At 45.7% G+C, this 14,689-nt stretch overlaps 1 long non-coding RNA gene across 5 annotated transcripts; it reads left to right on the forward strand.

Moving 5' to 3' along the window:
- The first annotated feature begins 9,062 nt into the window (after positions 1-9,062).
- LOC102076394 (uncharacterized) lies at positions 9,063-14,153 on the forward strand. 5 transcript variants are annotated; one of them, XR_003218838.1, is made up of 6 exons: positions 9,063-9,685; positions 10,399-10,427; positions 10,839-12,871; positions 13,183-13,255; positions 13,521-13,670; positions 13,770-14,153. It is a non-coding gene; the product is annotated as an uncharacterized LOC102076394 (long non-coding RNA). The 5 variants fall into 5 exon arrangements; XR_002059920.2 differs by having other exon boundaries at positions 10,399-12,871; XR_003218837.1 differs by lacking the exon at positions 9,063-9,685 and having other exon boundaries at positions 10,165-10,427.
- The last annotated feature ends 536 nt before the right edge of the window (positions 14,154-14,689 follow it).

The following is a 14,689-nucleotide window of genomic DNA, read 5'->3' on the forward strand; positions in this document are numbered from 1 at the left end:
TGAGACCATGTGGTCTGGAGCAATAATAAGAGTTTCTGGTTTATCAGAGTTTAGTTGGAGGAAATTGTCATTTAACCATTGGTTGATTTCTGTCAGGCAATTACTTAAATTAGGCAATTTATAAAACTCAGAAATTTTGAAGGAACTGTATAGTTGAATGTCATCAGCATAGAGATGATATGAGATATTTTTGTAGGGCTTAATAATTTGGCCTAGGGGACTATATAAAGTAGAAAGAAATGGACCCAGGACAGATCCCTGAGGTACCCCACACGGCAAAACAGTTGATGATGTCACATGATTCATGCAAACAGAAAAAGATCTCTCAGACAAATATGACAGTAGTAATATACCTATGGCTTCCCCCCCCACTTCCCCTTTTCCCCCCACACCCCCCACTTCCCCTTTTCCCTCACCCCCTCCCCTTTCCCCTGCGCATCCATGTGTGTGCGTGTGAGCGTGAACGTACTTTTGCCCATGCATGTGAGTTCGGGGGTCATATGAGTTTACATGTGTTTAATAGCGTTTTATTTAATGAGACCATTATGTGTTTTAATTAAACTGTTTTTAAAGGGTTGTATAGGTCTCAGAGCTCTGTTATTTAGACATAGATGATTTAATTTAGCTAGTTTAAGAGTATTTTACTTTTAGTTTAACTAGTTAGGAGTATTTTGCTTTTTTCTTTAGTCCTCTGAAACACATAGGGGCTAATAGTTTTTAAACAGAATACCACAAAAAACATGTATTCTTTTAGAAATAAACTGTGATACTTCTAAAAACCATGTATTCCCACACAGCATTTAATTCAACTAGTTTAGGGGTATTTTGCTTTTTCTTTAGCGCTTCGAACAGTCACGGGAGCAAATAGTTTTAAACAGAGCACCACAAACAACATGTATAGAAATGAACTTTGCTTGTGATACTTCTAAAAACCATGTATTCCCACACAGCATTTAATTTAACTAGTTTAGGAAGATTTCACTATTCTAATAGTTTCATAGGCTAATAGTTTTTAAACAGAGTGCCACAAACAACAGGTATCCCTTTAGAAATAAACTGTGATACTTCTAAAAACACATATCCCCACACAGTGTTTAATTTAACTAGTATAGGAGCATGCCACATTTCTTTAGCGCTCTGAAAGACACAGGGGCTAATAGTTTTAACAGAATACCACAAACATCAGATATTCCTTTAGAAATAAACAGGGATACTTCTAAAACTACATATTCTTAACTCTGCATCAGTTAGACAGAGGGGGTTACAGTTAGACTCCCAACAGTCAGCAGAAGAAGTCATAAAAAAAGAGCTGTCCTTATCAAGAGCATCCAGCACTCACACATCCCAACTATAGTTCCATAGTTTTCCATTACAAAACAGTTCCTTTATCTTATCTTATCATGTCAGAGGTCAACTGAAACCGTGTCCAACTGAACCTCCAAAGGTTTTTCACCTTTTCTTACACCCCCACACATTTATCTCTACAGGCAGACAATTACACCTCCTAGTGACCAACCGATCCTCCAAACAGTTTTCCACCTTTCTTCTTTACATCCTACCCTTTTTTTATCTTATCATGTCAGAGGCCAACTGAAACCAAGGCCACCTATATAAAAACACCCCATCAGACACACAGTATTTTCCTCAGCACTTCACAACTGCCGCAAGGTATAGTGTTTTACCTTTTTATTTTTTCGGATCCCAGACACTGTGGTGCGAGGTAGTTAGCTGTTCATAAGAGTTTAATTTAATCAAACCTCATTTTACGGATCTAAGTGGCTCCTCATCACCAGCCAATTCACCATTTTATTTAAATATCTGAATTTTCGGAATGATGATCCAAGCGGGACACAGAGGCTGCTAGTTTTAATGCACCAGTATGCAAATATAAATAAAAGCCTGACTATCCTGAGAGCCTAGCCGCAGCGACACCTTTCTTTCAGACGGTTGCCTGGATGTGCGTTGGAGCCGACTTTGCTACAGAGCGTTTCTGACCTACGGGCGCTGCTTATACAATAGAGAAAAGCAACAATACAGCGTGTTTCTCTGCTCCAAGACATCAGAGGGCCTTTCACACAGTAAGCATGTCTGTTATACCCAGCGCATAAATGTCTGTGTGTTAGCGCTGATTATTCAAAACTTGTTTAAAATGTGACACATATGTTGTCCGAAAACAAATCCTCTAAATTTGCAAAGTTACTGATTTAAAAATATATTTTCGAATTTTTAGTTCCATGTCAAACATATGATAGTGTCATGATCCTGGGTCCTTTTGACCCAGCGTTTTGTGTTTTCTATTAGTATCATTTTGGTTCTGTTCTTCCTCCTGTTTAGTGTTGTTCTGTTCTGCCGTCTACTCCTGTGTTAAGTCCGCGTTTGCTAGTCTGTGTCTTTGTGTGTATGTGTTTCCTGTTTTATTGTGAAGGTCTGCGTCTGATGTGAGTGTTTTCTGTTTGCCTCCCTTGTCTCGTCAGGTTAATCTCTCCCAGCTGTGTCCCCCACCTGTGTGTAATCTCCCTGTGTTCTCTGAGTGTATTTCAGTCGTGTCTTTTGTCTTAGTGATTGCTGGTTCGTCTGTGTTGTTTCCCCTAGATGTCCCTGCGTCTCTCCATATGTGTTTCCTTGGACCTCCCTGCATCTTCGTTTCTGGTTTGCTTTGTTAGTTTTCCCAGTTTAGGTTTTTCAGTTCTTGTTCACCAGCCTTTGTTGTGTATGCCCCCGCGTGTAAATAAAGATTCACCTGCACCAGAGCTGCCGCCTGTTGGGTCCTCTCTACACTCTCCACACGCCTGCCACACCGGGCGTGACAGCACGAACCAGCCAACATGGACCCTGCGGTATTCAATCCGTCCGAGGAGCTCCGAGATGACATCATCTTTAATGTGGAGATTCTCCTCGGGAAATGGCTTGAGAACCCTCCGGAGGAGCTTCGCCGCGCCGTGGAAAGCCGGCTACAACGGCTGTTTTCTGGCCTGCCATGGCTTCTAAAGTCACTTCCTCCAACCACGCAGGCTTTCCTCCGGCACACTCCTCACCTTCTCTCAGCCACTCCTGCCTCGCTGCCCGACTCGCCGGATGTGTTCTTGCCCGGCCTGTCGGAGCCGGCTGCGGGGAAAAAACGTCGATCGCGCCGCCGGCGCGCCACCCCACAGCCGGACATTCGGACTTCTACATCGCCGGCTGTGGTGGGTGAGGACTCTTTTTCCGTTGTGGATTGTGGAACTGTTTGTTCTGGGGCAGTGTTTTGTGCTGCAGATAGCAATGTAAACAGCTTTTCGCCTGCTCAGCCATTCTTAGCTCAGTTAGCTACCCAGCTGCCACTCTCAGCTCAGTTAGCTGCTACGCAGCCGCTCTCCACTCAGTCTCCAGTGTCAGTCGCTCACTCACCGTCTACTCTGTCTCCGGTGCCACACTCTGCTCAGTCTCCAGTGCTCCCAGCTTCACCCTCAGTGCAGTCTCCAGAGCTCCCAGCTTCACCCTCAGTGCAGTCTCCAGAGCTCCCAGCTTCACCCTCAGTGCAGTCACCAGAGCTCCCAGCTTCACCCTCAGTGCAGTCTCCAGAGCTCCCAGCTTCACCCTCAGTGCAGTCTCCAGAGCTCCCAGCTTCACCCTCAGTGCAGTCTCCAGAGCTCCCAGCTTCACCCTCAGTGCAGTCTCCAGAGCTCCCAGCTTCACCCTCAGTGCAGTCTCCAGAGCTCCCAGCTTCACCCTCAGTGCAGTCTCCAGAGCTCCCAGCTTCACCCTCAGTGCAGTCTCCAGAGCTCCCAGCTTCACCCTCAGTGCAGTCTCCAGAGCTCCCAGCTTCACCCTCAGTGCAGTCTCCAGAGCTCCCAGCTTCACCCTCAGTGCAGTCTCCAGTGCCCCTTTCGGCTCAGTCCCCCCCAGTGTCACCTGTAGTTCAGTTTCCAGTGCCCCCAGTGTCACCTGTAGTTCAGTCTCCAGTGCCCCCAGTGTCACCTGTAGTTCAGTCTCCAGTGCCCCCAGTGTCGCCTGTAGTTCAGTCTCCAGTGCCTCCAGTGTCGCCTGTAGTTCAGTCTCCAGTGCCTCCAGTGTCGCCTGTAGTTCAGTCTCCAGTGCCTCCAGTGTCGCCTGTAGTTCAGTCTCCAGTGCCTCCAGTGTCGCCTGTAGTTCAGTCTCCAGTGCCTCCAGTGTCGCCTGTAGTTCAGTCTCCAGTGCCTCCAGTGTCGCCTGTAGTTCAGTCTCCAGTGCCTCCAGTGTCGCCTGTAGTTCAGTCTCCAGTGCCTCCAGTGTCGCCTGTAGTTCAGTCTCCAGTGCCTCCAGTGTCGCCTGTAGTTCAGTCTCCAGTGCCTCCAGTGTCGCCTGTAGTTCAGTCTCCAGTGCCGCCTGTAGTCCAGGCCCCAGTGCCGCCTGTAGTCCAGGCCCCAGTGCCGCCTGTAGTCCAGGCCCCTGTGCCTCCAGTGTCACCGTTACTTGTAGTTCAGGCCCCAGGGCCACCTGGTTCACCCGTTCACTCCACGCAGGGAGGAAGTCTTACGTCTTCTCAGTGTACTTTTCAGGGTTTAGCCGCCGTTGGTACAGTTTGCCACTCCAGGGCTTCCCCAGAGGCTAGGTGTCAGGCCCCAGCTAATTCTGGACCCCTGCAGTTTAAGCAGCCCCCTGAGTACCACCTCATGTCAGCGTTGCCTGGGCAGGGCCAGTGCTCAGTGCAGTGCCAGTTGCTTTCATGTGTGCTAGGGGCCTTCATGGCTGCTGGCTTAGTGATGGCTTCTGCTGGAGGGTCCGTGGGACCGCTCCGGCCTTCGTCTCGTGTCTCCGCTGGAGGGTCCGAGGGACCGCTCCGGCCTTCGTCTCGTGTCTCCGCTGGAGGGTCCGAGGGACCGCTCCGGCCTTCGTCTCTAGTCTCCGCTGGAGGGTCCGAGGGACCGCTCCGGCCTTCGTCTCTAGTCTCCGCTGGAGGGTCCGAGGGACCGCTCCGGCCTTCGTCTCTAGTCTCCGCTGGAGGGTCCGAGGGACCGCTCCGGCCTTCGTCTCGTGTCTCCGCTGGAGGGTCCGATGGACCGCTCCGGCCTTCGTCTCTAGTCTCCGCTGGAGGGTCCGAGGGACCGCTCCGGCCTTCGTCATCAGTCTACGCTGGAGGATCCAAGGGACCCGTCCAGCCTGCAGCGCTTCCGGCTTCCACGCCGCCTGCTGCAGCGCCTCCGTCTCCGGCTTCCACGCCGCCTGCTGCAGCGCCTCAGTCTCCGGCTTCCACGCCGCCGCCAGCTGCAGCCTCTTCGTCCACGCCAGCTGCAGCGCCTCCGTCTCCGGCTTCCACGCCGCCGCCAGCTGCAGCACCTCCGTCTCCGGCTTCCACGCCGCCGCCAGCTGCAGCGCCTCCGTCTCCGGCTTCAACGCCGCCGCCTGCAGCGCTTCCGTCTCCGGCTTCCACGCCAGCTATAGCCTCTTCATTCACGCCAGCTGCAGCGCCACCGCCTCCGGCTTCCACGCCGCCGCCTGCAGCCTCTTCATTCACGCCGCCTGCAGCGCCACCGCCTCCGGCTTCCACGCCGCCGCCTGCAGCGCCACCGCCTCCGGCTTCCACGCCGCCGCCTGCAGCGCCACCGCCTCCGGCTTCCACGCCGCCGCCTGCAGCGCCTCCGTCTCCGGCTTCCACGCCAGCTGCCGCCTCTTCATTCACGCCAGCTGCAGCGCCTCCGTCTCCGGCTTCCACGTCAGCTGCCGCCTCTTCATTCACGCCAGCTGCAGCGCCTCCGTCTCCGGCGTCCACGCCGTCGCCTGCAGTGCCTTCGTCTCCGGCGTCCACGCCGTCGCCTGCAGTGCCTTCGTCTCCGGCGTCCACGCCGTCGCCTGCAGTGCCTTCGTCTCCGGCGTCCACGCCGTCGCCTGCAGCCTCGTCCGCTACTCCAGCTGCAGTCGCCGAGTCTTCAGCGTCGCCTGCTGCCGCCCCGTCTGGTCCAGCCTCCGAGTCTTCAGCGTCGCCTGCTGCCGCCCCGTCTGGTCCAGCCTCCGAGTCTTCAGCCCCGTCTGGTCCAGCCTCCGAGTCTTCAGCCCCGTCTGGTCCAGCCTCCGAGTCTTCAGCCCCGTCTGGTCCAGCCTCCGAGTCTTCAGCCCCGTCTGGTCCAGCCTCCGAGTCTTCAGCCCCGTCTGGTCCAGCCTCCGAGTCTTCAGCCCCGTCTGGTCCAGCCTCCGAGTCTTCAGCCCCGTCTGGTCCAGCCTCCGTGTCTTCAGCCCCGTCTGGTCCAGCCTCCGTGTCTTCAGCCCCGTCTGGTCCAGCCTCCGTGTCTTCAGCCCCGTCTGGTCCAGCCTCCGTGTCTTCGCCTTCAGCTAACCGGCCACTTTCCAGGCCACTGGCCAGGCGACATCGCCGTCGTGGGCGGCCCCCGGACCGCCTTCGCCTGAGTCGCCGCCATTGCCTCCCTCACGGCCGGCCCCTGAACTGTCCGGGCTCCTGTGTTATCGGCCCCCGGGCCGGCCCCCTGAACTGTGCCCGCGTCGGCGCCGCTGCCGTCCTCACGGCCGGCCCCTGAACTGTGCCCGCATCGGCGCCGCTGCCGTCCTCACGGCCGGCCCCCGGAACTGTTGGGACTTCTGTGCGGTCGGCCCCCTGGCCGGCCCCCTGAACTTTTCTGTTTTGGACTCTGTTTCCTTGGGCTCCAGTGTGTTTCTTTTGTTGTTGTTTGGTGCTGGCTCGTGTTTTGCTTTTGGTTTTTTGTCCCTCTTGTGCTCCTGTTTTGGTTTTGCCTCGAGCCCTCCGTCCTGGACCCCCACCGCCCGCCCTGGTCGGGTTGTTTTCTGTTTTTGGGCGTTTCTTGGTTTTCTTGTTTTGGGCTGTCTGGGGCCAGCCTTTGAGGGGGGGGTACTGTCATGATCCTGGGTCCTTTTGACCCAGCGTTTTGTGTTTTCTATTAGTATCATTTTGGTTCTGTTCTTCCTCCTGTTTAGTGTTGTTCTGTTCTGCCGTCTACTCCTGTGTTAAGTCCGCGTTTGCTAGTCTGTGTCTTTGTGTGTATGTGTTTCCTGTTTTATTGTGAAGGTCTGCGTCTGATGTGAGTGTTTTCTGTTTGCCTCCCTTGTCTCGTCAGGTTAATCTCTCCCAGCTGTGTCCCCCACCTGTGTGTAATCTCCCTGTGTTCTCTGAGTGTATTTCAGTCGTGTCTTTTGTCTTAGTGATTGCTGGTTCGTCTGTGTTGTTTCCCCTAGATGTCCCTGCGTCTCTCCATATGTGTTTCCTTGGACCTCCCTGCATCTTCGTTTCTGGTTTGCTTTGTTAGTTTTCCCAGTTTAGGTTTTTCAGTTCTTGTTCACCAGCCTTTGTTGTGTATGCCCCCGCGTGTAAATAAAGATTCACCTGCACCAGAGCTGCCGCCTGTTGGGTCCTCTCTACACTCTCCACACGCCTGCCACACCGGGCGTGACAGATAGACTCTTGAGCATATTTATTTATATAGCTACATTCACAATGGTATAACCGTGCTAAATAAAAGATGCCCAAGCACCAATGCACTCTAATGCAAGCCTCTGAACGGTAAGTTGATAAGTACATGAAGCGTACCTCTGCCTCTGAAAACAGTTTGTATACGCACTCTGAGGGTCTGCTGAATTGTTTTTAATATGGCACTTTTTACGAACTGCAGATGATGAATTCCCCTTTATTGGAGATAGGGTCCTTTCACAGTATTGTTGTTGTAATCTTTATTTTTCTATTTTATTATTATTATTATTATATATTCCGTACGTTTTTTGTGCTCCTACTCCTTCAAAACCGTTCAACTTAGAAAAACCATTCAAACACCATTAGATTCCTCTTCTTTAGGACATGACTGCGTCTATTTTTCTCATTTTTAACATTTATATTTTTAATTTTTATATTTTTAACATTTATATTTTTAATTTTATTCAACTTTTTTCAACAAAAATTTCTCATGTTCAATGGGGAGACCCTTCAAATCCCTTCAAATCCTCATTCAACTTACTCATTTTTAAACTCTTACTACTTCCACATACGTTGACATAGAGCCATCATTCAAACTTTAAAACGAAGACAAGACATTCAACTATTCAACTTGTATTTATCTTTTCAATATCTATTATACTTTTTCTTCAGTTCCAGTTTAAGTTTCATGATGTTTTTTCTCCCGTTTGAGAGTTTATAATGGGTGTGTATGGGGCGGAATGTTGGGGCTAGAGTGAGACAGCTCAACTGCTAGAGTGAGAGGAGCAAAAAAATTAATCTGAAAATCTTTTTTAAAACTGCTGCTGTGTCCGCAGCGTTTGCTCTACAGGTATGATTTTACCCTCAAAACGTAGCCATCGCTGTCCTCTTTCATCCAATGTGTTTACTATTGTACTAGGTGTTATGGTTCTTTCATAAACGTCACCAATGCACAGCCTCCTCCCTCCAACTCTTCCATAGACTCTAATGTTAAAATGGCTCAGAAGGTTCGTTTGAATATCAGAAGAGCATGGTGTCTTTCCACTGTCACCACGACCATATAATAAACTCCACGGGCATGAAAACTGAGAATTTGGTAGACTGGACATTGCTGCCGCTCACGGTGAAAGAATTTTGTCAATACGACATGTACTTTTCATTTGGGAACGATTTGTTTCGGGCTGACTTTTCTGTTCATTTCAAGCAGCAAAAGTGAGGTGCATGTCTGTGTGCGTGCCATTGGGTGCAGTCACTATAGCAACCAGGCTCACACCTGCCTGCCTAACGAGCTCTCTCTCACTGTGCCAAGATTCATCTTAAACACTTCTCTTTTAACTGCTGCTGTGTCCACAGTGTTTGCTCTACAGCCATCATTTTACCCTCAAAACGTCGCCACCGTTCTTCTCTTTCCAACACCGTGTCTTTCAAAGCTCAGAGATGTAAACCTTTAAAACTGTGTGGATCCAAGTGGAGGGATTACATTTTAGTCATTCAGTGAATAAAAGAATATGAACTTTTAATATTCATTCAGATGTTTTCTGACTCTAAATTGTGTTTTCTCATTTCTCATTTCTCTGCCAAGATTAAACCTAAAAATGTCTGTTACATCTAAGCAGTTGTAGTAAGATGAACTTTTTCAATAGGTACAATAAGACAGATTTGACAGGGTTTTGCCACAGATTAATAGTTTGTCAGCAGTTAGTATATGCTAACTAAGTAGAGCATTAAATTCAAGCTTATTGTTTAGTGGTGGACTTGTCTTCTGCACACAGGTTTTTCAGATCTAGGTAGTTGGAGTCAGTTGATGACTTTAAAATCATTTTTTCTGACTGGATAATTAAAGCTCACAGCATCTACCTGTCTGTAGTTGATTTTCCCACATTTTAACTAACATTTAACTAATCTAATCTCATTTAATGTCTCTGTTTATAGTCTATATAGTTTATCTCCCCACTAACACACTTAAAGTAGTCTTAAAATAAAACCCACAAAACAGTTCAAGATGAAATACTTTGTATTTGCTCATGTAATGCCAGTTGCCCTATTTTTCTGTATGTCACTCATTCGCTTATACTCGGGCAAAAAATACCAATTTGTACACTGATGAGTCTAGTGTATTTTTTCCCTTTATCTCTCTATGTCTCACACACACAGACCAACACACAGACATGTATATGCTCATTATTGCTGTTCAAACTGATGGTCAAATTTCCAAGCAGCACCTGAACGCCTCATCTGTTTTTAACCCATCACTGGACCAACTGTCGTCATTCCGCTGTGCTCTCTGCTGTGGTAAGTACAGTACACTAAGTACTGCATCGTTTTATTTTTATGATGGTAAAAATACATGTTTGACATTTAAACTCACATATCAAGTCCAACAGAGTTCAAAAGAGTTCAAAGAATAAAGAAAGAAAAAAAAAGAATAACCTTCGCTATCATTTATATAGGTTTATGACATTTTGCTGTTAGCAGCAGTGCTAACGCTAGCTTTAATGCTAATGCTAGCATAATGCTAACGCTACCTATATTGCTAACACTAGCCTTAGCAGGTGTTAACTGACAAAAAGAATGTTCCTGTGATATCCCTGTGATATTTCTTGGCGGTCAGTGAGACAAAAGTAACAAATGAGCTTTATTATTGCCATTGTGGCTCAGTTTTAACAGTAAGAGTGCTAGCGCTAGCAGCATTGCTAATGCTAGCTGCAATGCTAACGCTAGCTGCAATGCTAACGCTAGCTGCAGTGCTAATGCTAGCCGGAATGCTAGCGCTAGCAGCAATGCTAAGGCTAGTAACAGTCTAACAGTAGCCTTACATAAGTGGAAATACTTCAGGTAATTAGTATGAATTATAAAATGGCTGCTATGTCTGTTGGTGTGCTATATTATTCTATAACCTGCTGACTATAAGTTCAGTGTATCATGTCGTGTGGGCTTTGTATTTCTGTTAGTCTGATAACACTGTACAGACAACTAACATATTATTTCTCGTCTTACACTTTCAGGAACTTGACTGACAACTGTGCTTTGCCTGGTAGGTGTGCACATACTGTAAGAGAAGTAGACCAAAATAAAAAAATAATCTGACTAATATAAGCTGTAAAGTGATGGGTTCAAACTTTGTGCTAGACCTTTTAAACACAGTTTTATAATAAATACACATAAGTGCAGCTTAACAATTGGGCTAAAATATTTTTTTCGTACATTTTTGTAGTCACACTACATGTGATTAGTTAATGATTCACTCAATCATATTTGTATTTAAATATTATTGCTGAATTTAATTAAATATTTATTCTTTTAGAAAGTGCCCAATTATGCAACTTTTTGCACATGGCAGCCGACAACCGTTACTGCTTCTAAACCCAAGGCATTGAAAATACTTTTTGAACCGTGAGGGTCTTAAGGACTGGTTCTACACAACAATGTGTTCTTTATGTTCCAGCTGTCAAAATGTGGCCACATACGCAATTTCAAAGTTGGGTCTTTCCTCCTGTTCCTGACAGATAATACAATCTATAGGTTAGTTACAAGGTACTTGCTTCTTATTTCCTGAAAATGCAAGGTGAATTCTAATATTTGGGGGGGGGGGGTGTAGCTGAAAAGTAACAGCTTCAGATGTTAGGCACAAAACATCTGCTAGATACAGTTCATGGTGACTCTTGATGTCATTAATATGAGCTGACAGTGCCTCTGTAATATGGTGAACAATGATGAAAGTTTTTAACCAGCTGACTGTTTGTCTTATGAGTAGACACCCCTCTACACACTAAGCATATCGAGATAACCGGCTTTTGTCTCGAGCACATCACGCACTTTGATGAGCGCGAGCAGATTCCTTCTAGAACATCAGACCGTTGGCTGTTATTTGACACCTAAATCGTAACTGCACAAGATAGGTGAGTATTATTGGTTTAAACACACAGTTAATCTCTTAAATCAAAATATGTAGTCCCAAATCAATAACACAACTCCATAATTGATGTTATTGTATAAAAAAACCCCAGCACGAACAAATAATAAGTACCTAAAACCTCCGGTTATAAAACCCGAAATCTCCCGTTAGCAGGCACTCCTTTAGCTACGCTGTCAGTTAAACATTAGCAAAGGTGACAAAGAAATCACCTTAAACATTTTTTTAATTTCTGTGAAATAAACAAATTTTACTGGTTTGTTAAAAGATTAGCCATTTTTTTCTTTTTCATTTTTTCAGTTATCGTGACATATGCAAAGACAAGAACATAAAACAGTGATGTAGACTACAGAAGGCTATATGGGTTTTTAACAGATATTCTCAGCATATAAATAACACAATGCGACATATTTCTTAGTTATAAAGGCTCCGTGTAACTCTGCTTACGTTAACTAAGCCATGAACACCTGTGCGACTTGAATTTCATATGTTAGCAGCACGGTAGCAGGTACACTGACCGCTAGCCACACAGTTTATACTCTTAAATTCATGTGCTCTTTGTACACTCTTGGCTAATTAACTGTGGAGTTTACATTGCAAGTTATTAACACAGAGAGCATTGAAAAACGCATAAGTCTTACCTACATGTTCGGGTTTAAAATTTTCCCTCAGTTGCCTCGTGCCACGTTATGAGCTCCCCCGTGACTCCGCGGGAGCCGAAACTGCAGCACTTACTCTGTTCCTGGCATGCATGAATTCAGAGTTAAAAATATGTGGCGCCTCCTACTGCACGGAGTGTGTGATATCAAGAAAGACGTCTTAAGAGCTTAAAAGAATGTGATTGGACTTCTTTAACTTATCAAAACCTCCCCTTTTTTCAAGTTTTTAACACTAACATGCGTAAGATGACCGAGGGCTTACACAAACATCAAGATTATTTTTAATTCACAGGCTCAAGGGAAATATATGAAACATCAATATATAAAACATCAATATATAAAACACAAAAACACATTTTTGTGTTTGTCATATTTGATTAAATGGACATTATGGTGTCTCATAAAACTCTGTGTGTGTGTGTGTGTGTGTGTGTGTGTAATTTCAGAATGGCTTCATCAAAGCATCATCGCAGTACCAGTGAGCCGTACACGAGGCTGCCACCCCTAACGGTCAAAGTGGTTTGTCTTAAAGAAACCCCTAAAGTCACTGGCTGGCATTTCTCTGATGGAAGTGCAAGGCCCAAAACTGTCCACAATAATACAACTGCGGCAGTATGTGACGGGACAAATGTGTTCAGATTTGTGCTATTCGAAAACTTGGCCTCCCAAATTAAAGAGGGTAAAACCTATACCATTAGAAATTTCAAAATGGGCAAATTTGGAAGCACGCGATCAATGCTTTCAAGTAAGGACACGGCAGTGTACGTCAGTGCACCCATCCAAGTCAGTCAGCAGCTGGAGGACGAGGCAAGGCTGCTTCTGGGGCCACCCACCACCTTGACCCCACTGACCAACATCAGCCAATCACAGATGATGTACGTGACAGTGAAGGGATGGGTCACAGCTGTAAGTTTTCCCACATTAATTTGCTACTAACACATTAAGATGTAGCTTAAAGTTTTGACCGTTTCATTTTTACTGTTCCAAGTTAAAGCTAACGCACCAAACAATATGTTTATTTTAGTGCACTTGCAAAACAAAAATCAAATAAATAAAAATCAGAGAATGACAAAAGAAAGAGGATGGTTCTTTTGAGATTTACAGCATGTAGAGCCAAATCTGAACTATGTACAAGTTAAAATAGGATACGGTTATCTTCTGCAATACACAGATTTATGTCCATTTTTAAAATAAATGTCCTTCTCTGTCACATTTAGATGGAACCGTTGAAAAAAAATTCAAAAGGGGCAGGATCCAGCAATCCCTTTGCAGATCATCAATCTCAAAGAGGTAAGGAATATATATACAGACAGAGAGGGAGAGGGAGAGAGAGAGAGAGAGAGATACAGACAGACAGAGAGGGAGAGAGAAGAGATACAGACAGACAGAGAGGGAGAGAGAGAGAGAGATATACAGACAGAGAGAGAGAGAGAGACACAGACAGACAGAGAGAGAGAGAGAGAGACACAGACAGACAGACAGAGAGAGAGAGAGAGAGAGACAGACAGACAGACAGAGAGAGGGAGAGAGCTTACAGCATGTTTTAATTTTACAGGATGAGTCAGAGGTGAATGTGGCACTCTGGGGAGAGGCTGTGCTCACCCCAGTCTGTATCGGATCTCCGGTAGAGATCAGTCACTTAAGAGGCAGCAACTCGCAGTCACATGGCTTTGCTCTTCATACATCACCATTTACTGTGGTTAAGGTTGGTAAATTACTTTATGCAGTTTCTTGATGCTCTTAGTACTGGTCTTAAACTGGCAATGAAGTTATTTTTCTTTTCTTCTTCTTTTATTATCTACAGCCTGGAAGTGGGATCCATGAGATTAAGCCAAGAGGTTACAGAACCATTGGCCAAGACCAAGAGGTCCTGGACTCCGATGACATTCCACACATTGTGTCATCTGATGTGTGGCTAAAAGTGTTCCCAGACACCCCAGAAATCCTCCCTTCAGTGATCCTGCTGAATTATGAAAAGGGCACCGTAATAGATATTCTGATGCCAGAGGAGTAATGCTCTTTATTATTTTCCCAGCATTTTTAGTTAATTATCTAATGTATTTCTTTTTTTAATCTGTTGTTTATCTGTAAGTAATTAGTTAAAGATGAAAATTAAATAAGTTGAAAAAAAAAATCAGTTAATTAGTTCATTGTTTTGTGGTGGTTTGTTATTCCTGAATGTTTTAATAAATGCTTTGCAAACTTTAAGGGTCTTATTTAATTTAATAACAAAATGTATTTACATATACTTCAAAGGATTTGAGGCGGCAGCACTAAATTAGTAAATTCCAACTGAAGAAAATGGAGAACAACAAGGAGAAAGATGAGGAGGAAAAGAACAGTTTTTACTGCGATTGCATTCCTGTTTTGAGCAAAGGTCCTTGTTTTTACTGTTATTAGCAGCATCTTGAGGCTGTATTGGTTTCCAAGTCATCACTCTTCAGAGTTTTAGTGTTTCAGTGAATTTGCTCTAACAAATGTAACAGTTGCAGGGTTATAATATCCAACAACTGCTCCACTATATAATGTACTAGAATGAATAGAAAGAATTGTGACTATTAAAGCTATATAGAGAGATTGTACATAGTTACCAAGTACTCACACACATGCCCTCATCAGGGTAGATTGTGTCAGTTGATAACTTTCCAAAGATTTAGGTACACTCTTTTCTGACAGAGAACATGGTCTCTGAAAGACCTTATGCTAGACTAACTTTTTGTGGAC

Source organism: Oreochromis niloticus, linkage group LG3 (genome assembly GCF_001858045.2).
Source record: "Oreochromis niloticus isolate F11D_XX linkage group LG3, O_niloticus_UMD_NMBU, whole genome shotgun sequence".
Classification (NCBI taxonomy): domain Eukaryota; kingdom Metazoa; phylum Chordata; class Actinopteri; order Cichliformes; family Cichlidae; genus Oreochromis; species Oreochromis niloticus.